The following is a 23,064-nucleotide window of genomic DNA, read 5'->3' as shown; positions in this document are numbered from 1 at the left end:
CACTGGTCAAAGACAGCAAAATTACTGCCATCATCCCTTAAGTACTAAACCCGAGGAACTCCACCCAGGGGCGCACCAATACCAGACGCCATTGCGGGCAATGGTCGCGCCTAAGGTCATAAAATCGCCGCCATCTGGCAAATACCTATACAAGTCGCTCTCATTGAAGTATTGCGATCCGCCGAATTGCGGATCGCGGCAAAGGTTCAATTTAGAAAGCTTCCTTTGACTAGTAGCGTATTTCCCAGCCATAAAGAGCCCTTCGATATGGCCTGATGGGTACGATGGTCTGGCGCCCAGATGGAATCCTTCAAATACGTATCGATGCCCATGGGCGTAACTTAAGGAATAAAAATACAAAACAAATTAACTAAGCAAACTACGCCAAGAAACAATAACCTAAAAGTTCTTAACACACGTTTTGTATTTATTTTATTATTTTTTTGTTTATTTTATTATTATTGGTATTATTTTATTTTCACTTCAAATGTGGATTTACTTTGATCCCTCAAATTTAAATCTTCTTTCCCCACGTTCACTAGATTTGTCTAGTTTTGAACGAGGATGTTTGACAGGGGTGTCAAATTTGACGATTATTCTTCGACGTTCCGAAACATTTTTCCTCCAAATGGAACATTTTTCACTTTTCTAAATAATTTGTATTAATATCGAGAAATTGTAAAAGTTCCCTGAATTTAAAGTTGAAGCTCCAAAATTTGCTAGAGATTCTCTTTCAACTCTAAAACAGTTTTTTAGACATTGCAATAATAACGAAAACTTAAAAGACCCACTTCTTTAACTATTTTCAAGAGATGTTTTTGTTTTTAAAAAATTTTTGAGAAACTACTAGCTTAATTTATACAGTCTAAAAGAGACTTTTCACTCTAGTAGGGTGGAAAAAATATTTCCTTATACAGGGTGGTCCCTAAGGGTGTTCAGATATTTAAGGAGGCGATTCTTTGGATTATTCTAAGATGACAATGTTGTAAAATTGTATGTCCTAAAATGAGTGGTTTCCGAGATACAGGGTGTCAAATATTTAGAAAAATAAAATATTTCTCTTCATATTTTCAAAATGGCTCAAAATATTTTATTGAAACTCGGCATACCTTGTATATGAAGGCTTCGTTCCGTAAGCTAACCCTTTGGCCATAAAATAAGTTCAGCCGTAAAAAATTCGAAAAATTTGAGATAATACAGTGATCTCTGGATTGTCTATATTCAATATAAAAATTTTACTGGGGGAGGTTTAAACATAAACTCACATTGAGGTATTCTTTTACTTCTGCAAGAGATTTTCCGCTTAAGTTAAGAAAAATATTTTTCTACGGCTGTTAGAGTTATCGGATTGTTACCGACGCAAAAATGATATCAAAACCCTCGATTTATTTTTATTTATGTTTTCTTTGAGAATGACGCATCTCACACAAATAGGGATTATGGGAAGATAAATATTATAGATGTGTCATACTTAAATTAACATACATTATAAAGATAAAATCTATTAATCGCCTTTTTGTACTTCTTCCCTTGTTATTTGCTAAGTAAATAGTACCACACAAACCTGATAAAACATTCTCTTGTCAAAAATGTTTCCTCAATTTTCAGTACAGGTTGCAATTTCACCGCTCAAACAGCCCTCGTTTGTGTGTGAAGCGTTCTTACGAAACAAAATAAAAGGAAAAATGATCAATCCTCCTCAAACGTATTGAAAATATTTATCCTTGATTTAGCTATAGTTTCATTTCGTACGCGTTGCGCGCGCACCAATAAAGAAACAAAATGATTCCGCATGGCTTCGTGTCGGTAGCCACGGCAAGGATATAGAACAAATAAACATCAACTGCCCAACAGTCATTTTGGTGATAGCTGTATTGAACCTTGAAGTTTTGACCAGTGAATACTTTTTGTTTCTAACAATTTGTTGTGGCGCGTAGCAAAAACATCATATATAACTGGGACAAAATAACTATTTCCTACTTGTATGACTTATTGCAGTTGCTACGAGTAGCATTTTGTGCTCGTTGCTAAATTTGTTTACTACCGCGAATAAATAGAAACATTTTTCACTTTGTTATTGAAATGATTTTTTTAACAACTATATAACTCTAATCTGAATAAAACCCTGCTTTTAGTTCCACTTTATTTCTCATGTATAAATTAAAACCACCGCATGTACTAAATAGCTTACCCGTCTTTGCGTGTACGAGGAAGAAAATAAACCATCATAAATGTAAAAAAAAAAGACAAAATAGCTAAATTTGACACTTGCAAAAAATACAACACGAGTGTTGGAAAAATCCTTCCCGCACTCACTCCGAGAAAATACTAGCTTTCACATGTAAGTGCGTGCGGGAACATATCAATTGGGCGTGATAATGGGAAAATGGCATATTAAGGTACAAGTTTCATAAGGCAGCTCATTGCCGCAGTAGTTCAAGTTCCAAATTCGTCGCTTCGCTCCTCGTTTTCAATGGACTTATGCGTCACGAGCCGGCACTCATGAAAACTACGATTTTATCGATTCCAGGAAAATTTATTTGATCCCTTATTATTTCCTCGTTTATTTAGTATTCAACTGTCCCTAATACTTAACAATTTCAGACGCGATTAGAGGATTTTCGTATCCTCCTACAATCTGGGAAGATTCAGATGAGGAGTGCAAATTTTAGTCATACATAAGTAATAGTTGTCGTTAGTAGTATCTACATAGTATGAATAGTTATAGTTCTGTCTAATTGGGGAAAGTATTGCATTTAATCTTTATGTAAATATTTGTTTCTGTTTGCGCCAATCAAGGGTATTACCGCAGTCTGTCCAAACCACAAAGAAAACATGATTCTCCATGGGAATTATGATTTTTTTCGGTCTCTCAACAGCATGTATAATAATCTTTGAAAAATGTTGTTTTTTAATTATACGATTTTTTTCTTTTTGATAAAGTATGCAATCAATCGTTTAATTAGCAGAAAATCAAGGGAGGCCCATATTTTTTTCTATTATTAATTATCTATTTTTTATAATATTATTTAGACAGCGTTTTTTGTGCTGTAAAATGTCAAAAAACTAGCATTTAAATGCTTCTCCATGTCTTCAAAATAACAAAGCTCTGAATAGGCATTTCACCTGCCGTTGCTTGTACTTAACTGCACAAGCTGACGTGTGAAAAATACGCATCGCCTTAGACACTGAAATTGATCGGCAAAATTTCTCATTATATTGCTTAATACATTAATTCTTATTTGTTTACAGGATTTCATTGAATTCCAAACACAACCCGGCCTGATCCCCAGGCCCTAAGATTCCCTTTTGCACATTTTCCTCAATATAAACGATCTAATACCATAACTACCACTGATAATAGAATTCCGGGGACAATTCCCTGTCCAATATATAATCCGCAAAGAATCACAATAACAAAATACAAGAATGACACATCGTGGGAAACACGTGTCTGACCGAAACGTGAATTTATGAATGTGCCTTCTTCCTTGTCTTACTTCCTGGTTGTCAGTTTGATGTGATTATTGAGGCAGTAGCATTGTGGGGCCTAAAGCGGCGTCCTGTAGGCTCGAAATGAAGTCCCGAATTTGTTTCTGATTTATGTGAGTAAAAACCAAAAAAACGAAGCAAAGATAAATGGAAATGGGAACGAAGGTACAGAACAACAGAAGGACGTGCACCATTTCCACGTTAACAGTTCGGGTTCCCACTGTCCGATTTTAGCCGCAAGAATAGTTTTTTTGGCGTTTTTCCGGTGTCAAATTCACGTATCTGGGTGTATTCCAAATGTTTAAGAGAACAAACAATTAATGCCCTCATCATAGGGGATATTAATATCCGGCCTACAAAGATTGCGATCGCCTGCAGCTATTGCAGCAAAACGGCATCGATTCGGTTTACCCCAAACGAGTACGGTGGTCAAGGGGTCCCAACAAAGCGCGTGTACAGCCCTCGTCGGAAACACGCCAAGCATTTTTATTTACGTACGTGTTTTCCTCTTATTGAAATGTTACAACTGAGATTTACGAGTTTAATCACGTGAACGGTACAAAACGGACGTCAATTGTCTACTTTTCAATTAGCCGAGATTTATACATTTCTGCCCTTTGCTTCAGGCGATTCAATTGAATCTCTCTCAGAAGAAATTATTTTCAATTAAACAGAATTAATTATGGGAAAAAAACACTTGTGCGAATGTTCAAGTATTTTTAATAGCATTAGTACGTTGTAGCGTAAGGGAAAAAAAGGGGCTTACAGCATTTCGATAGTTTCCACCTACCCGCCGTGTTGAATTATCCTTTCTTAGACTTCTCTTACCTAAAATTGATCTTAAAGCACTAATAGTATAATAATTGTCAATCCGAACCTCCAACTTCTATAAAATTAAATTCGCATTACCTCTCAACATTTCGACTTGCCACAGCTCCGTTAATCTAATTCTGATGCTTTCAGTGAAGTCAAATCCTCTTTGGCAATAACAGCAAATTAGTATCTTCCCTCCACTACATAGAGAATTGATAATTGTAATTATCCTCCATCAATGAATTTTATCATCCAATGAAACGTCGAATTGCCAACGTAAAATTCTATGAAATTGGGTCGTTTGATTAGCTCTACTCGTCAATTTGCTACTCTAATGCCTCAATAGCATATGATTTATGAGCTATTTGAATGAACTACGAACCAAGAATGCTGGTTTTATGCCAGATCCAGGGAGATATTAACTCGCACTGATAAAGCAATGCTATATTTTCAGCGAAATTGCTCTTGTTGTTTGCAAATGGGTCTATAAAGCTTGCTATTACTGCTGGGTAAGTTTTATGAGCCAGTTTTTCTTAGTAATCATAACTCAGAATCAAGGACATTCATGCAGATTTTACTCTATTCCAGTTTTTATTGCGACGGATCATTCGAAAACTATTAGGAAAGTGAAGGGAGTAATTATGAAAGTATGCTCTTCCCTAGTGCATGCTGGCAGAAACACGGTGCATAGTCGTGTGATTCCTCTCTATTTGCACCACTACCTCTTACATTTAAGTTAAGGCGGTCCTTTGGTGGAAGAACTTTTTCATCTAAACACCCCCCAGACAAATGCATCAATTCATTATTTTAGTGATAGCAATCTATTTTGTACGGAGATTTTTAAGGTTCAACCCCACGTGACTTTGGTGAGAACTGGTGCAAATGACCCTTACTCATCTAAGACCACAGGTTTTATTGCGTGTTTGCCTAGGCAACCAAATGGACGACAAGTAAGATTCAATGTGTCTCGTTATGGTCAATCATTATTTAATTTTTTCAGTCATTCGTTCAAGGAATTTGCGGCGGTGGAGCGTGGCAGCATTCGAAGCTTAAATTTGCTGGCTGCCTTATGGTCTCTTAGATTTTGAGACATCCGCGATTTCATTAGTGAGACTATGAAGAAAATTATTTTTTATTGTAAGTAACTTCCAGTTTACTATAGGTCACTTCTAGGCTCAAATTTAAAATTTTTCAAATAGAACATCCTCTATATTACTATGAACTCTTAGGATCATTTTAAGTATAGATCTTCCTATACCCAACTCTCTTAGTTTTGGAGTTATGCGAGGTTGCTTTAATGAATTTTAACAATACATTTATTTTCGAGTGTATCTCATTCCCAGATCTTAATTTTCTCAAATAGAATACCCTGTACACATACGTATAAACTATAAATACATTTTAAGAATAGGTGTTTCTGTATTTAGTCTTCTTAGATTTTAAGATGCCCGAGGATTAATTATTGAATCTAACTAGAAATACCTCTTTTATTATTTTGAAGAAATCATTTTGTAACTCCATTAACATCGAGACGCAGATATGAATTTTAAATAGATTACCCTGTATAACTTCAACACTTCTGCACGTGGGGAACTAGTGGCGATGGGTATGGGGATTTGAAAAAATCAAAATGCAGGCATACGACTACACGAAAAATACAAAATAAAATTGACAAGAAAGTTTAAATTTCTAATGATATCTCGAAAACTATTCTAGACGTCTACTTATAGGGAAGGGTTAAGAAATTTGCTCCTACCTAGTACTGAAAATTCTGGCCTGACGTTGGCTTTTTTAAGACAATATTTTTGTGATATTCTGTTTACTAATTTATGGCCCTTATACACTTCCAGTTCCACAGCACGTCCCAGTCCTCTACTATTCCATGAAATCCCATTTTCAATTCTAGGGAATATCAATATCTTACTTTATCCAAACATATAAAAGTGTCAGCTATTCGCGCCTTTGGATGTTCCCTGTAAACTACGATACAATTTGCAAAGCATTAGAATAAACAGAAGGGCTTTATTTCAGGGCAGCAGGTGGCACAATTTTACAATAATGCTACTTTATGTACCATATTAGGGCTTATGTGTAATATTTACCCTTGCGGAAAAGAATATATTTCCAGTGCTTTCCTTTGCCCCTCTTCACTTTACCACATTAATTAGGTTTTAATTCAGATCAAAGGCTTTTGTCTCGCCTTGCATACACTTAGCCCCGGTTATGTCAACTTAGATATTGTTCAGAATTTACAAGAAATCCAAGTTTCGTCTAACTTTGTGCCTTTCTTTTCATACTTGATCCGAACTTCTGCTAACTAGATCTCCATTTTATAATTGCTTTTAGCTAGACGAGACTACAATCGACTTTAGAATAACTTTAGGATTCATTCGCGAAAGGGGCTAAATTGCCTTGGATAATATTATGAAAGCTTCCAGTTATAAAACAAAAATGGTATCTCACTTCAGCCATTCAGACTAACACATTCATTTACATGTTCATGTCGCATATACATAAGTTAGGCAGTTTATTATACAGTGCTATTAGGTCTTCGAATGACTTATAGCTTTCGACATGCAGAACAGAAATTCCATTTTTGCACGCATATACACCTACATGTGTATGCTGATTAGGATGTTATCTGGAAACATATTGAATGAATTAAATTACTTCCCATACAATGTGGCTGTTAACTTGATTTAATGCCGAGGCAAATGAATTGAATCGTGTACCTACACGTGTTCTGTTATTTATCTCTTAAGTAGTTTAGTGTATGCTGTTGTGTTTGGACTGATTTGCTCTGAGACTTACGAAAAATTTACCACTAAAGTGCGGCTTTTTCCAGACTCTAAACCAACTAATTATTTTCTTTTGTAACCTAAATAAGTAAAATAACTATTAACTTTGAAATTATGTTCTTAGAACTCACGAACCGCTTGAAACTTATAAAGTGCAAACTCAGCAAACCAAACTTTCCCCAAAGTTATGCTAATTTGGAATTTTAAATTGTTTTAATCTGCTTTCTGGAACTTTTACTTCACGCTTCTAAAAACTCTAATTTTTAATTTTCCGTTTGTCTTGACTCAAATCAATATTTCCAATATGTGCATTTTTATTTAATTAAGTACTAGTCATTACAAGCGTTTAGTCTCTTTTAGTAGTTTGTCTTAGTTGTAGTGGTTTGTGGATGTAGAGCATGATCCGTGAAAGTACGTAGTCAGATTCCGGAATGTTAGAAAATACTTTTTATTTTACCCCATAGGACATCTAAAGACAACTCATTGACAGCAGCTTACCTATCAAATGCAACACTTTCGGTCAAGAGTAATTAGGTACAGTTTGGAAAAAGAACAGGAACCCAACTATAAATTAACTCTTAGATTTCAGTTTCGTAACTGTCCAGCGACTATATCTGGATAATCATTTTTTCAGCTACATTATTATTAAATTTCATAAACTGTCATTAGGGAGAAACAAATCTCCATAATTAGTCTTATACACGTTTGTGCATTACCCACGATTATATGTTTATAAACGTGCTCATTCACTTTAGTTTTGTACTTACGGCCAGGGATGGGATTTTGATTTTTCGAATAGGACCTTGTGAATCTTGTTGAATTATTGGAAACTATCACTAGTGATAGTTCTCGTATTAATACTCAATTCGGCTACTTAATGTCGTAACCAAATGGTGCACGAACCCGTCTCTAATAGTATAAGGTTCATCACAGAAATGAAATGTTCGTTTCAAGTTCTACTTTGTAGTTATTTCCTGGAATTGTGCGTCGGATTTTGATACTTTCTTTATGGATTATGCCCTGTGCATTTGATTATACAGGGTGATTCTTAACTTATACGCATGAAGTTGGAAAATTATAGCTGAGGACAAATAATGATTAATAGCGAAAAAGTGTAGTAAAACACTTTTAGTTTTGGAAATATCAATTTACTTTAAATAAAAGCAAAGGAAACTGCATTTGATTTATCATAGTAACGCTTCGAAGTTATTTCCATACACAATTGAGTGGAGGCATAAAAAATGTATCAGGTAAAATTTTTTATTTATTAAAACTAAGAGGTAAACAAATCAGGACGATATCTTTGGTAGTTCTAGCAGTACTTTGTTTTCAATTGTGGTCGCATTCGAGTTTATTTCCTCTCGATTAGAATAAAAATATGGCTCATAATTTCTCAAACGAAGAACATATGGATATGATATTAGCATACCGCGAATCACATCGAAATTCAGTGGCTGCAGCAGATCTTTATGCGCAAAGGATTCCCCAAAGAAATCATCCGAGACGTAAAACCTATTTGATTCATATCTCCGAAACTAAAAGTGTTTTACTACATTTTTTTCACTATTAATCATTATTTGTCCTCAGCTGTAATTTCCCAAGTTTATGCGTATAAGTTAAGAATCACCCTGTACTTCCATGAATTGACACGAGGGAGAATCAAGTCCTCATAACTTATCCAGTTGTATTCACCTATGTGACATTTTCACAGATTTAATGAATTTAAAAAATTTTTTGAAATGAAAAAGTGTTATCATAAATTGAATGTTTGGTATTTCAATGTGAGGAAGCATATTGTTAATAAAACGCCAGAAGGGGCTAGCACTTTCTGCCAACTATTCAAATTACTACATAGATCGAACGGCTACAGCAAATCGCCAGGGGTATAAACGAAATTCTGATAAATCGGCGTTAATTTAACGATTATTCAATAACGTAGCAATTTCCAATTTGTTTTGTCCGGTGGTGGCAATTTTAGTTGGTTGTTTGATACAAGTAGGGTATATCAGGGCCGCGGGGAGTTAAAATATAGATTTTAATTGGGATGTTCATAAAATGGCCAAACAAGGCCAAACAGCGAATTATCTATCATGAAAAAATATGTTTCATAATTTTTGTCTCTCTGAAAACTGGGAATTAAACGTGTTCAAAAATTGCCAAATAAACTTTCTGAATTATTTAGTTGGAGCGTGTAAATTAAAATTGTGTCTGGTTAAAATATTGCCTTAATTTAGTGTTATGTCAAATTAAGTCCTCGTTTTGACTCTAATTTCAATTAATTAGTTTTTTTTAACTGCTTAAATATGAACAAAAGGTTCCCGTATTTACGCGAAAATCGCAGTAAATATAGGAACCTTAGTGTGGTCTTCAAAGAATTGGGAAGCATTCGAAAAAATCCTGTTATTCTGGCGATGCAGGTATGTACATGTCCTCAAAAATCACCCCAAAAAAAAACTTAATACATAAAAATCTTTCTAAGGGATCTTAAAAATTTTCTAAAATTATCACGTATCAACCAAAACAATTCGACAGCTGCATTCAATCTGAGGCATCAAGAGTATCTCAAAGTTACTCGAAAGCTTCGACAAGTCTTGCGATGCATTTTGTATTAGTCTCTCTAAGAAATCGTCAATAGGAAAAGACGATTAAAATGTCTTTAATTTAGGGTTGAACTAATGTGTGCCTGTGACACGAGATCGACGCATAATCCTCTGCAAATGTTCCTTCTCGAACGTCAAAAGCACTCCTGCTTAACGCACTTAACCAATTTAATGACAAGTAAATCCTGATGCGAGTACATGTTAGATTGAAGAGCTAATCCTCCTGAATGGCTCCTCGCCTTTACCATCAGGGATCCATGGATAATCATGTATATTCGAATTCATAACTAATTCAAGCAGTGTCGCTTGACGGATCGGGACGCCTTAATAATTAAACTTTTCATATTTACCGAGTTTAATGGAGTGAGCGAGTGTTTAATATAATTGGTAAATATCCAGAGGCTGGTAAATACAGACACGTACTTAGTATAGAGACTAAACCGAGCTCGAATTTAAGGGACTTTAATAATCAATTAGAAGAATTTAATAATTGAAGTCAAAGTTGGGGAAATAGGTTCAGAAATGCTGGATTGTGATATAAGACCACATTTGCATTTCTGCATGTTTGGCAAAGATATCCGCATAATTCTCCTAATAAGTTCAAATTTGAAATAAATGAAAATTCTCGAAATTCTCTACTAATCTATATGTCTCTTTTTGAATGATCTAGATGAAAAGTGACTGATTTAATTTCATTAATTTCATCTTCAATTATATTATATTAACGGTGTTTTAATTCTCAAAATTATGGTAACAGTGTGTCTTTACATCCTTTAAACTTTAGAAGTATGATGCTAAATTGTGCAGCACTGTTGTAAGGGATAGATCTTAATATTCCTTGAACTTTATTAACTTGGTTTATATCAATTTTTGCAGCCGTTTTATATGTCGAAATTTCATTTTAAAAATGGTAACAATATGACAAACTTCGGTTTTTCAAAACTTAAAACGCGTTGTCAAATTTTGCAGGTCGTCTCTGAATGATAACTATTAATATTATTTTTTGAATTTCATTAATTCGATTTTAAAAGATAATTAAATCTGTTTTATTGTGAAGAAAATCATTTTCGAAGTTATGGCAATATTGCATTTGTTGTTGTCTAAATTCTTGAAACATAGTGTAAGATTGTGCAGTATTACCTCTACAGCACATTGTCATTTTTTAATATCAATAATTTGACTTTCAATGGCATTTAAAGTTATTTTATTGTAATAAATTAATTTTCAAAATTGTCAACATCGCGTCCTCATGTCTTTACCTTTTCCTTTAAATTGTTGAAATACGATGCCAGATTGTGGGATATCGTTTTTAGTTTTAAAAGATGATATTGGCCCACTTAGAAAAGTATATTTCTGGAATGAACTTTGATTAATCATAGGTCAAACTCTTGAATAACCTTAATTGATCTTAGCTAAAGATGTATCTCAAACTGGAAGCGATCATAATAAAGTGTGTAGCTATTCTCTTGATAAATTTTGGTTGCTTTTAGGACGGCATTACATAGATTTGCCCTGTGTGACGAACCAAAACCCTGATCTTTTCTTCAAAACTAAATCCAAAAGCCAGCCTGTAGAGCATTTCAAAAGAATTATTTCTGGTTTATTGCTAAAGTTGAAATTATCATGTAATGTAGAGCTATTTTTGATCATATATCTGGAAACTCATGTGGATTTCATAAGCAATGAAGAAGAAAATGGTGCCCGAAAGACGTCACAGAGCTTGATTCCAGGCTTCCCCCAAAATATACGTAAATCATTTACTCTAAAACAGTTTCGTGCTTAGGTCGAATTCAGAGATCGAACGTGAATGGAAAAATTATACCGATTCGAGGGGGATTTGGATAAATCCCACGTTATTGGATCACTTATCGGATTTCGGGATAAATTAAATTTAAAATTATTTCTGCTCAGAGTTGCTATTAAATTTGATCCCGGTCGATATTACCTGGAGAAGCCACTTCAGTAATGCGACTTCACTTTGCTCTCCCTTTCGAGAGGTTTATCGCACAAAAACAAATTTTCGTTTATTATTCTTGCAATTTCAATTTTAGACGAAATTGTCATTGCGATGAATTGAACAATATCGCAGTTTAATTTTTAATCAATTCTGCAATTTCTGAAAACTACTTAGGCCTGTCCCACTTGAAAGCTGTTGAGGAAAATATCGAAACTGTTATAGCTCTCCTAAAAACTTAATTTTCTCTAAAAAGATTAGATGAAAAGCTCTTGCCCTTTATCTATCTGAAAGGCAAATGAATCGTCTTTTTATTAATACCCACTTACAGATTACCACTCAGGTTAGTTTAACTCTAAGTTTAACCCAGATTAGTTAGAATTAACCCTCTTAGTAACATACCCGTTTAGTTGAAGAAGCCAGTCGCTACACATAGAGATAATATATTTATATACGTATATTGCCCACATAGAGAAAAACAGAAAAATCAACGCTGCTGCTATATAAGGGCTACCATTCTAACCATGCAATTCTGACAACGCATTCGCCATTTAGCCTAGAATTTTTTTTTACATCTTTTGAATTTTACAAATTAATGTATTCATATATCCAATAGAAAATAAAGACCAATAGGCTAACAATTCGATTATGTGCATAGCGATTTTCATTAGCGAATTCCGCAGCGAATTGTTTACCAACTTGGTTGGGATTTGCTGCACTATTGTATTTATCAATAGAACGGCTCCCCGAGGAGCGACATGTTATGGTAATGGCTGCAACTCAAAAACTGTTTAATTTATATGGTAAGTATTAAGCTCCAGGCCCATTAAGGACTTAATTGAAGCTAAATTGTGTGTAGCATAATCTATGCGAAGCCAGCGTTATATGTATTTCGGTGATGCGAATTGATATCACTGGTGAATTTCTTAGTGAGTTTTCTCAATGGTAAATCCTGCTTTTCTCTTGCCTTCAAAAACACCCTAAAAGCCACACATAGACACGGTATGTTGCATGTCAGGATATACCTCTGGCAGCAAGTTTTGAACAGTAATTTAGCCGAACTTTTTACACTAAAAGTTTTATGGCACCGTATAAGCTGTTCTTGTTTTACATTTATATCATTATAATCACGTAAAGCTCCGACAGAAATGCGAAATGGAAAATTTTATTTTTAAAGTATCTTTTTATTATACGTTCCGGCTTTCACGAACGTCGTAAATTGTCCATGGCTTTTTTCGGGGGGTCTCGGTAAGGTGAGGAATGTATTATTGTCCTGAATGGGCGGATTTTGGAGGCGGCAAATTGGAGAAGTAAAAGAGGAATGGTTATTGGGATATAGAGGATTTGTACAAAATGGTATAATTCCTCAATTGGCCTAAATAAATTAAAAAGCTTGATCTTATACTTCCATATTTGGTCGCTTTTTCTCCGAAAGGCCACCTACACATACTCTAAGTAAGTAAATTGGATGCATTGGCTCCTTCTCAACTTACTTCTTCAGGAGTGGCTACCCAGGATGGTAGGAAATTCGTTAAAAAATGGAATACAATATTGTCTTTCCAGCCCTGCAAAGTCTACTGGAAGGATGGCTCTGAACCAGCTGAATCTGGCTCAGGGGAGCTGGACTTTTAAACCGAGTAAGAATTCTCCAGATCTTCAAAATCTGAAGCCGAGTGAAGATAAAGTCCCCAGTACTCTTCAGATCACATCATTACTCTTGAAACGTTTAGAAAAACTTCCTGGATCAATGTGAGTCTTCAAAAAAAAATCATATTCTCTTTTGAAAATGTCTTGACCCATTCATTGATGGTACCACGACGTTTTTGTCAAATGACAAATCCTCACAATTTTTAAAAAAATTATTGAAAATAGTTCAGAAAATTACTGGGGTGTCACGATCTCTTTTAAAGGAACACATTTTGAAGATTGAAAACTTCCTAAAAATGGTTCTATTAATCCGAGCCTCACATGCCCTTATCCTTGATGAAAAGTAATTGATTTTTTTTTCATTTTATGGGAACAATTAGGGGAACGTTTTTTCGAAAAATTATTGTAGTATCACGATGCTTTTTTTAAACATATTCGAGCCTCCTATGGTACTGGCCACCATCATCCTCACCTTTTAATGAAGATTATTGGAACTGAATATATTTTTTCATGATTTGGGCCAAACCAGAGAAACATATTCCCAAAAAAATATTGGCACACTGCAACACTTTTTCAACACGTAAATTTTTCAAATTAAAAAATCTCCTAAAGTTGGTTAATTTATTAGTTGAGACTCACATCCCCAGTGACATTCTGTCAATTTTCAAGGGGCGTCTAAAGGTTGAAATTTTCGAGTTTTTTCAAGTAACGAATTTTAAAAATTGAAACATTTTTCTGCTAACTTTTTTTTCCAGAATTTCTTTTATTATGTAGTTTGCAGATATATACAAGGCAGGTTCTTATTTACCTTATATCTTAAGGAACTGAGGTACTTTGTGGCCCTCGCGAGACCTCTAAGTACGTTCTGAGTATAGAAAATCCACTGGTCATTTGTTATCAGCAAACTTTTCTCAAGAAAATAATTGTTGCATGGCTCATAGGTACTTCAAACAATTATTCATGTTTCACAGGAGCTTCTAATTTAATTGCCTTTTTATACATACTGATTAGTTAAAAGCATGCAAACGTTCTTTTACTTCATATCTGGGTTATTCGGAGTTGAGGTACAATATTTTATCGCCATTCCGTGATTTTTTAATAATAAATTGTATATTTTTACAACAGACCCACTGAGTGGCCACTCCTTTTACGCTATTTTTTTACCCCAAATTTACTATTTTACATAGTTTTTGTCTCTTCCTACCATTAAACCATAATTTGAGATATTTGGCTCTCTATATCTGTCATCTCAGTAGGGTGTCTACATTAGTATTAAAGCAGGTTTGATGGTTATCCTAGCCTAACATATATACTATTTATCAATCAACGGAAATATTGCAATTCTCTTTACTTTTTCCCAAACTTCTAATCCTCCGTTTCTCTTTGTTTATGAAAGTACTGAGGACCCTTAATGTATTACCCAATCTACGATAATGTTCCTTCTTCCCCTATTTCCTTAGTTCGTGCATGAGCATCCCAAATATAAATATCTTGCCCCATTCCCCTCCATATTTTACATTTAAGTAGGGTAATCCCATTACCAAAATGCTTTTCATCACTAGTTTCAATTGAAAGGAATTCTTGGTGCCTACAAAATGTTCATGTAAAACAAATAGTCCATGTCGTGTTCTCGATAGGAAATATGCATAAACACCGGCAACAAAGTAGCAACTAAGACCCGATTTCAGGGGGGTTTATTTTAGGAAAACCGAATAGTTTGTCACGTTACACTGGCTTGAATTAATTCGCCCCAAAACGCAAAGCTGCCGCTCATTTGTCATGCGAACTAACCGTTTTGGGCTATTACCATCCACACGGGGCAGAAAACATTCCTAAGCTAACCCAGAAACACAATGGCACATGTAGAAAGCAAATAATTAAGATTAACTAGTTGCGATTAACGTTTGCTGATAACTTTGAACTTTTTGAGGTTGTTGTTGCATGTTAATTGAATAAATTTGGAAAAGATAAATGAGTAAAAATGACAACAAACAAAGGCTCGACATGGAAGAGTGACAGTTTAATTCAAGCAGCCAAGTCAATGAAGACATCATTTCACGTTATTCCATCGGCTCTCCCTAGCATCATTTTCACGGAAGTCTCCTTATCTAGACAGTGTCACTTTCCTAAAAGGTCCACCCATCTCGTTCAGGGATGATTTATCGATAAGTTTTCTCCTGCGATGTATTTCAATATCAGGGTTTCAGGTTATGCCATTTATTCGAAGGGGAGACCAAAACCTGTCTCGGCTCTTATAGACATGAAATTGAATAGCAAATATAGTGGAATTTCTCCCGTTACGTTGACATCCACAATCTGTTTTTGTCCACTAAAACTCATTGGATTACAAAGATGCAATTTCTCAAAAAAAAAATGTAATAAAAGTCAACATCGTAAGAAATAAAACTCACCGGAGAATACACTTCTGTGCACCAACTAAAACGACACGAATACTTGCAGTATTAATATTCCATTTCTTGGAGAGGAGCTGCGGTTGTAAAGAGCAAGTATTATTTGAGGAGCAGGCAACTGAAATCTCAAAGGGAATTAATATCGTAGAAAGATTAGAGAAATGGTAAAATCCCTTGTTGTGCGGCAAGACCGAATGAAATATTTAAGAAACGTAATATTGAAACCGAGCACTTCTGGCTGTAATAAATTTTTAGTGGATTTTGTCAAAAGCTAGTTGGGATGCAAATAGTTATTATGTTTCTAGAAGGGATTCATTTCGAATTTTAATTTCTAAAATGAACCCGTGAATATATCTTTAAGCCAATTACTTCCCTCACCTGAGGTAATTACGAAAGAATCCATTCTCTCCCCCAGTAATCGAACAGAGGCTCGTAAATATTTTATAGATCATAAATCCCGACTAAAAATGCAGGGCCACAACACCGGGATCTCCCTGGAGGTTCCGGGTAGGAACTAACGCCTCTGTGGGCAAACAGTTCCGCCCCTGATGCCGCACGCTCATGTATTTTTTATCAGATTTATTCTGTCAGTCTTGCTCACCATTTATACGTTTAGCAAAAATTTGTTTGGCCTGTTAGCAATACGTGACGTAATTTGTCCTGCATGTGCTTTTGAGGATCAACAACTCTCGATTTACATAATTGTTTATTGAGGGATGATGGGAGGTATTTGTGTTATCTAATTCATTTCTAGAAACTGCAAATCTTTGAAGTGGATTTCTGGGGAGACAACTTAATGAGACAACTTTGTAGAAACTGCCCAGCAAATGGGTGGTGTAGCGGTTAACCTAATTTAAGGTTAATCCAGGCTCATCTTTGACTAAGAACCGAGTCAAAATTAAACGTTGTTCTCGACTCTAAAAAGATGTCATGTTTAGCATCTCTAAAAAAATCTTTATATTTCTATTTTAAAGAGTTTTGGTAAGGCTCTCTTGTTCATCAGACTTACTTGTTATGAAAATATGCCTACATTATTGCAGCCTCGACAAAGTATAGTTACTTACATTGATTTTACGTTGTTTTCAGTAAGTATTACTCCAGTTTCTGCGTTACATCTCAACGAGATATCATACTTATGTATCTCAAATCGTGAAAATCTTGCTTTATCTCACATTGATTTCATGTGATTTTCGGCAGGTTTTATTCTAGATTTAGCGCGATTTCTCTAAGAGATTTTATGCTTCCTCTCATCCAACCCTAAAACACTTACTGTAATTTCCCTTTTAGAAGATTTTGAAAACGTTTTTATCCAGTCTGCAGACTTTATCTTCGTGACAATATCAGTCTTACATGCTTCGACATGGAAAGAACTGTCGGTCTCGTTTGCATAATTACATGCTTCCACTTTCCATATCAGCCATTTTTTCCATCCAAGGGTCTTGTCGACTTCAAACCTGATCCACATCCAACTCCGAGTATTGGTACTTTAAATTTTTGATGATTTTCAACTTGTTTTTGACTAGTTTTAAATTTGAAATATCATACTTGCAAGCTTTAAAACCGTGACGAATTTGCTTTGTGATCTCTTTTCAATAAATTTTAGTCCGGTATCTCATGTAATACTCAAAAAAATACATGTCATGCATCCAAACCTGATAAACGGTCGGTATATTTAAGTTTTACTTTGAGCCGATTTTAGTCTAATTTCAGACTTAAATCTCATCGAAATTTAGGCTTACGGCATTCCAAACTTGAAATCCAAACTAAAAATGTTTACATTTGTATTTTATCTGGTTTTGATGGTCATTTTTAAAAATTAATAATATACATCTATTGAAGCAATGCTATAGGTATCCTTTAGGCTTTTGTACAAATTTTGCTCTTAATGCAATATCAGCCAGATTCAACCCTCCTGTATTTGAAGACAAAGCCCAATAACAAACTGGAAGGGTTAGTTTTAATATTTATTTAGAACAGTCCTACAGACCCCTCCAGAATCATTCCGCCAAGATTAATGAAGTGTTGCCTGAAAGGATATTATTGCCTCTTTGAATTCGTTACAATTTTAAGCAGGAGTGGTTAATAAAGTAAAATGAAAAGCCATTTTGTTTGCCGAGTCAGTATCTCAAATATTTCATTTGGCCCGAGTTTAATTAGAGGCGAATTGTAGCTATTTGTCTGATGATGAGTATTTTGTTGGCAGTTATTCGAGTTGAAAGAAGACAGGAGATATTAATAGTCGAATTAATGGATTGAACTTTGGTATGAAACAACAGGCACATTCGGAAACGCAGAAATTAAATCCCTTAGGGCTGGAAGGGACCCTATAAAATTTTGGCATAGCGGTGCAAAATACCTCCGGCTCAAGAAATCTTTGTGAAGATACGCATATTTTTGTAATAGATTCACCCTTGTTAGACCCATGTCGACGGCCTTCGAGAATACATCAGATTTCAACCCTCTTTTATTTGCTTTGCCCTGATGTAAGTGTAGGACTATAGTGGACAATTTAAATATCACCGGACACGGGTACAAATCGAAGGGCCTCAGGCCCCGCTTGTATTGAGTTTTGATTTTATTTCCCCTTGTAGAGGTTCTAAATTACTTCTTGAAACTAAATTGCGTCTTAAATTCGTGTCAACCACATGCAGCGTCGCGAAATGTAAAACTCGCTTGCGAGACCATTTTGCGATTAAATGAAATAATTAGTCTGATTTAAGACTATCAGTGGCATGCTCAGAAACTATTAAAGTGGAAGTTTTGCCAGCCAACATCTTTATGCAGGAAAATACGAGGCGATTACATTAAAGCACTTATTTCCTTATGTAAAAGGGCATCTGGATTTATTCACTACGTGAGATTGTAATTAGTTTTTACTTGTTTGCTTAAGTTAGGAAGGACGGGGGATTGTGGAATTTTTGAAGCTGAGAAAGTAGACATGAGTTTAAATTGGACCACTTCAGGAAGATGAGAAAATCAGTGGAGAGAATTCAACTACGAAATTGAAGACAACTTAGGAAACCATTTTTCAAGTGCTCTGAAGTCATATTTTTCTAAAAATATGTTTGAAAGGTTCCCAGAGAATTATCCATTTACTTCCAACACATCTCTGTCTCTCCAATTAAATGGTTTTAAGGGTTTTAAATTCCACCAAATTCCCTATTTGCAACTAGTTCCCTTCTTTACTTGGAAAGCCTGTTGAGAGGAGTTTTCTAAATTATTTTAAAAAGGAGATTAAAATTTTTTTTGAACCTTTGAGAAAATAAATTTAGACAAAATAACTTCATGAAATCTTTCATAGGAAACTCTGTTTTCACTTCAATCTGAGTCTAAGTTTTCATCCCATTTTGGAAAACTTATTGGAAGAAACGTTTTGAATTTTCTTAGAAATTAAATTCAATCGAGAGTTAATAAATCCTGAATTAAAGCTTGAATTCTCTTCTTGGAAAATTGGTTGAAAGAAGATTTCTGATTTGTTTGACAGACTTTTTTTCAGAGGATTGCATCCTACACTTCTGAAAAAATCAGTTGGAGAAAATAAACTCATATAATTTTAAAGTGAAATCCTAATGTAAACATTTTTGAAAATCTGAGTTCTAACCTTTTTGTAGAAAAGCTGTTGAAGTAAACTTTCTACATCTGATCAGAGGGAATCTTTAACAGAAGATATTCGGTTGTGACAAGACTCGTGCAAGAAGCCTTCGAATTCTTTACGCTTCGCCAACTAAATTTATTGTAAATATAGCCCTCAGCATTGTCTTAAAAAAAAAACAAAAAAAAATACGATCAATATTCAAACAATAGCGTCATGCATCCAGATATTGAGTTGTGCCAAAACTCTTCCAACAAAGTTAAGAACTAAAATCGATTTAAAAATTTGTAACTTTAGAATACAGTATGTTACGCTAATAAAATTCACTACAGATATAGCCTTTAGTATTATCTGTAAGCAGAAAAATTGCATTACATTCAAGCGCAAAACAGTGGTGTGTGGCATCCAGATATTGGATTATAACACGACTCATATATGAAGCTTAGCAACTGAAAACAAATTAAAAAAAATTTAATATTCGAATACTTTGTAAGCTTTAAGCTAAGTTTAGCTAAGTTGAGCCACTAAAGCCGCTTTAAGAATCTCGAAATTTCGAATAAGTTGCATGATGTGAATGGAATTAAATCAAAATATAAACCTTGTTCTTTAGTTTAAGTAAAAAAATTAGTACTAGTATTAAGTTTTATATAGTGACCTATTACAACTTGAGACTCGTTCAAATAATCTTAGAAATTAAAGCCGATTTAACAATTTGCAACTTTAGAACTGTCTTCATTAGTGCTGTCTTTAAGTAGAAAAACTGATACTAGAGTCAAACTAAGCAGTAGCTTGCGGCAACCAGATAGTGGATTTTACTTAACTTAATATTGTAAAATGGCCAAGATAGACAGCAAACGCTCATTTAAAACTTTATAACTTTTGAACGATTTATGCAACACCAATAAAATTCGGTACAGATAGGCAAATTGGTGTTCATATAAACAACAAACTCAATAAAAGGTTCAAGCATTAGACAATGGCGTGCGAGGTTTTTGGTTTAGATTTACACTTGTAAAATAACTTAGGGAACTAAGTCGAATTTAATAATTTATCATTTTTGAATACTAATGTTACGCCAATGAAATTCACAATAAATGTAGACCCGTTTTTTGTCCTATATCTGATATGGTTAAGTTGCAAATAGATTAAGTATTAAACAGTGGCTTGCAGTAATGGAATATTTAGTTATCTTACACTCGTAAACCCAATTTGATTACAAGCGCATTTCTGCCGAGTACATCCCTTCTCTCAAAATCTACCCCAATCTAGATTTTCCCATAGAGAAAAAGTTTATAAGCTTTAAACGTCTACGAATTCCCAATAATTGAAAAACCTAATTTCCTTTTAATCAATGTTTGAATTCCCCAGATTTCTTTTCTGCAAATTTATATTTTTAGCACTATAGACTGACGTCTTGTTTTGATGAAGCCCATAATAGACGTTATTTGAGCCGTTTAAGTTTCTTGGAAAACACGGATAATGAAAATTGAAAATCATTATTCCTGCAAGTGAAACCTCTCCCTCTTTAGCGCCACTGCATGCAGCATTATTTAAAGACCCCATTCAATTCCATTTTATAACTTTCATTTTCCAAGGAATTACAAAGAGATCTCCTGGCTCCCATGCGAGCAGACGTAATTCGTTATAAAGCAACACAAAACCCACTCTTGGCGCGATAAATCGCCATCAAGAAAACTTCATTTAAGAACGTATCCAGTTGGGTAATTTACTGCCATGTTTACTATACTTCTCTAGTTTCTCTAGCTTTAAGATATCGTACTACTTTTGGAAAAGGTAAACTTTCCCATATGTTTACTTACAGTTTTGGTCAGTTTTCCTTTGGGATTTAAACCCGGCTTTGCATTTTTTCCTGTCCTCTGAGCAAGAGATCAAAACTCAAATCCAACCGATAATTTCCCAGGGGTTATGGAATCCGTTTTGTTTTCTGCAGCATAATTTTCTATTAGATTTTATGTTAGGGCCACTCATACGCACGCACCCGCGATAAATAATCTCCAGTTGCTCCTGGGATCATGGAATTTAAGAGGGAGCTTGTTCCAGACTAGGCATGCATTGCACACATGAACACGAAAGGACTGGGTTAAAGGTCATGTATGTAAATCCGTCGGGGATTAAATTTCTTTTTCTAACCACCTAATTAAGTTCACGCTTCGATTCATCGTAATAATGACATAGATAATTGGGATCTGAAAAACAAGTCTGGAATCGCACCCCTAAAATTTCTCATACAAGTTACGACTATGTAAGGGGCGAATCGTACATTAGGAGAATGGCCGGAAGCAAGATATTGGCAATATGTATTTGTTGGACTTCAAAGAAATGGTTTTACTTCCAGAGTTGTGATTTCTAAATTGTTTTCGAGATATTAGGCTTCAAGCTTATGGGGGATTTCTCAAATCGCGCCAAGAAGGAATGTCGAGTGCTTTATTGCATCTCTCGTTTGAGGGGGATGTATAGGGACATTGTAAAAATTCGGACAAAAGTTTTTACCCGAAACAGGCATTTATTTGTAAAAGCTCCGTACCGGCAGCCCATAAATTTTAAACGATTTTAAGGGCATCCCTAAATTAAAGTTTTAATCTCCTAACGACATATTATGTTTCCGTTGACTGGTATTAGGACGTACGCGCTTACTGCAGTCACATACAAATTTAGCAAAAGAAAATTCGATAAATTCTTCTTTCTTCCCTTCACGTTCATAAATATTTGTTTTATCTCTCCCTATTTACCTAAATAGGTGTTGGGTTGGCGTTCCTTCACGCCCTTGGAGAAGGAAAAGAATTCCTAAATTGCGAGCCCCTCGGAAGATACATGGGCTGCCAGTTTTTTCAGGTCCCTTGTCGGTGAACTGAATGCCTAAATAACCGTTAAGCCGCTTTTCGAAAGTTGCACCCTGACAGGCTTAGAAGGGATCTTCTAATCCCGTTTTTTATTTGGAGAATAATTATTTACGCCCTGCCCATTTGCCGAATCAGCGAAATTCCGAATAAATCGGCGAAAATCACTTAATGAGCGGTAAAAGCGCATGTCATGTGAAGGAAGAAATTTGATTTTATTCTTATCTTAAAATCAGTGTATTCTAATTGCAAAAATTCGAAACTTAGATTTCAAATTTCAATTAACATTCTAGTGGAGGGTAAGTCATCGTTTCTTTGGATGCATCAGTCCACATAGCTGGAGAGCCTTCTCATGGACCTTGAATCAGCGAAACCCGGAATTTGTATAACTTCCGGTGCTGGGTTCACTCCAACCGATGCTTATTCCGTCCCCTTTATCATTTAAATTCAGACCTTGGTTGTTAAGATGATTATATAGAAATCTGTTTTTACACTGAAATTTGATCCACAAACAACATATAACACAATACAACGCAATAAGAATGGACTTCAAGAATTAGTGCAACTTAAAAATTAATAAATTTTCATGATCTCATAATTAGTAATAAGATATTGTCTGAAAGGTCGCTTGAAATTAATAGTAGTATAAAGCTACTTATCACTGAATTTTTAGAGAATAAAGAATAATGTATATTTCATAAAATTTTGCCATATCGTCGAGGAATTGCACCTAGTTAAGACTCATCTTCCAAACAATAGTTAGATGACTATCATCGCTTTTCAAAGATATAAAAACTTATCTGTGCATTACGCCATGCCGTAACATTTAATGTTCTGATGTGCAAATATCGCCAGTTTAAAACTCAATTTCCAAGCCTCCGCTAACCCGAACGAACCTA

General features: G+C 34.8%; 1 protein-coding gene across 2 annotated transcripts in view; it reads right to left on the bottom strand.

Annotated features, from left to right (window-relative positions):
* Positions 1–23,064, bottom strand: part of Sema2a (Semaphorin 2a) — a 310,532-nt gene that overhangs the window by 82,414 nt on the left and 205,054 nt on the right. The gene's annotated exons all lie outside the window — the stretch shown is intronic.

The sequence above is a fragment of the Euwallacea similis genome, chromosome 4 (assembly GCF_039881205.1).
Source record: "Euwallacea similis isolate ESF13 chromosome 4, ESF131.1, whole genome shotgun sequence".
NCBI classification, from domain to species: domain Eukaryota; kingdom Metazoa; phylum Arthropoda; class Insecta; order Coleoptera; family Curculionidae; genus Euwallacea; species Euwallacea similis.
Note: the sequence above shows the minus strand (reverse complement) of the source record. Positions and strands in the feature narration are given on the sequence as shown.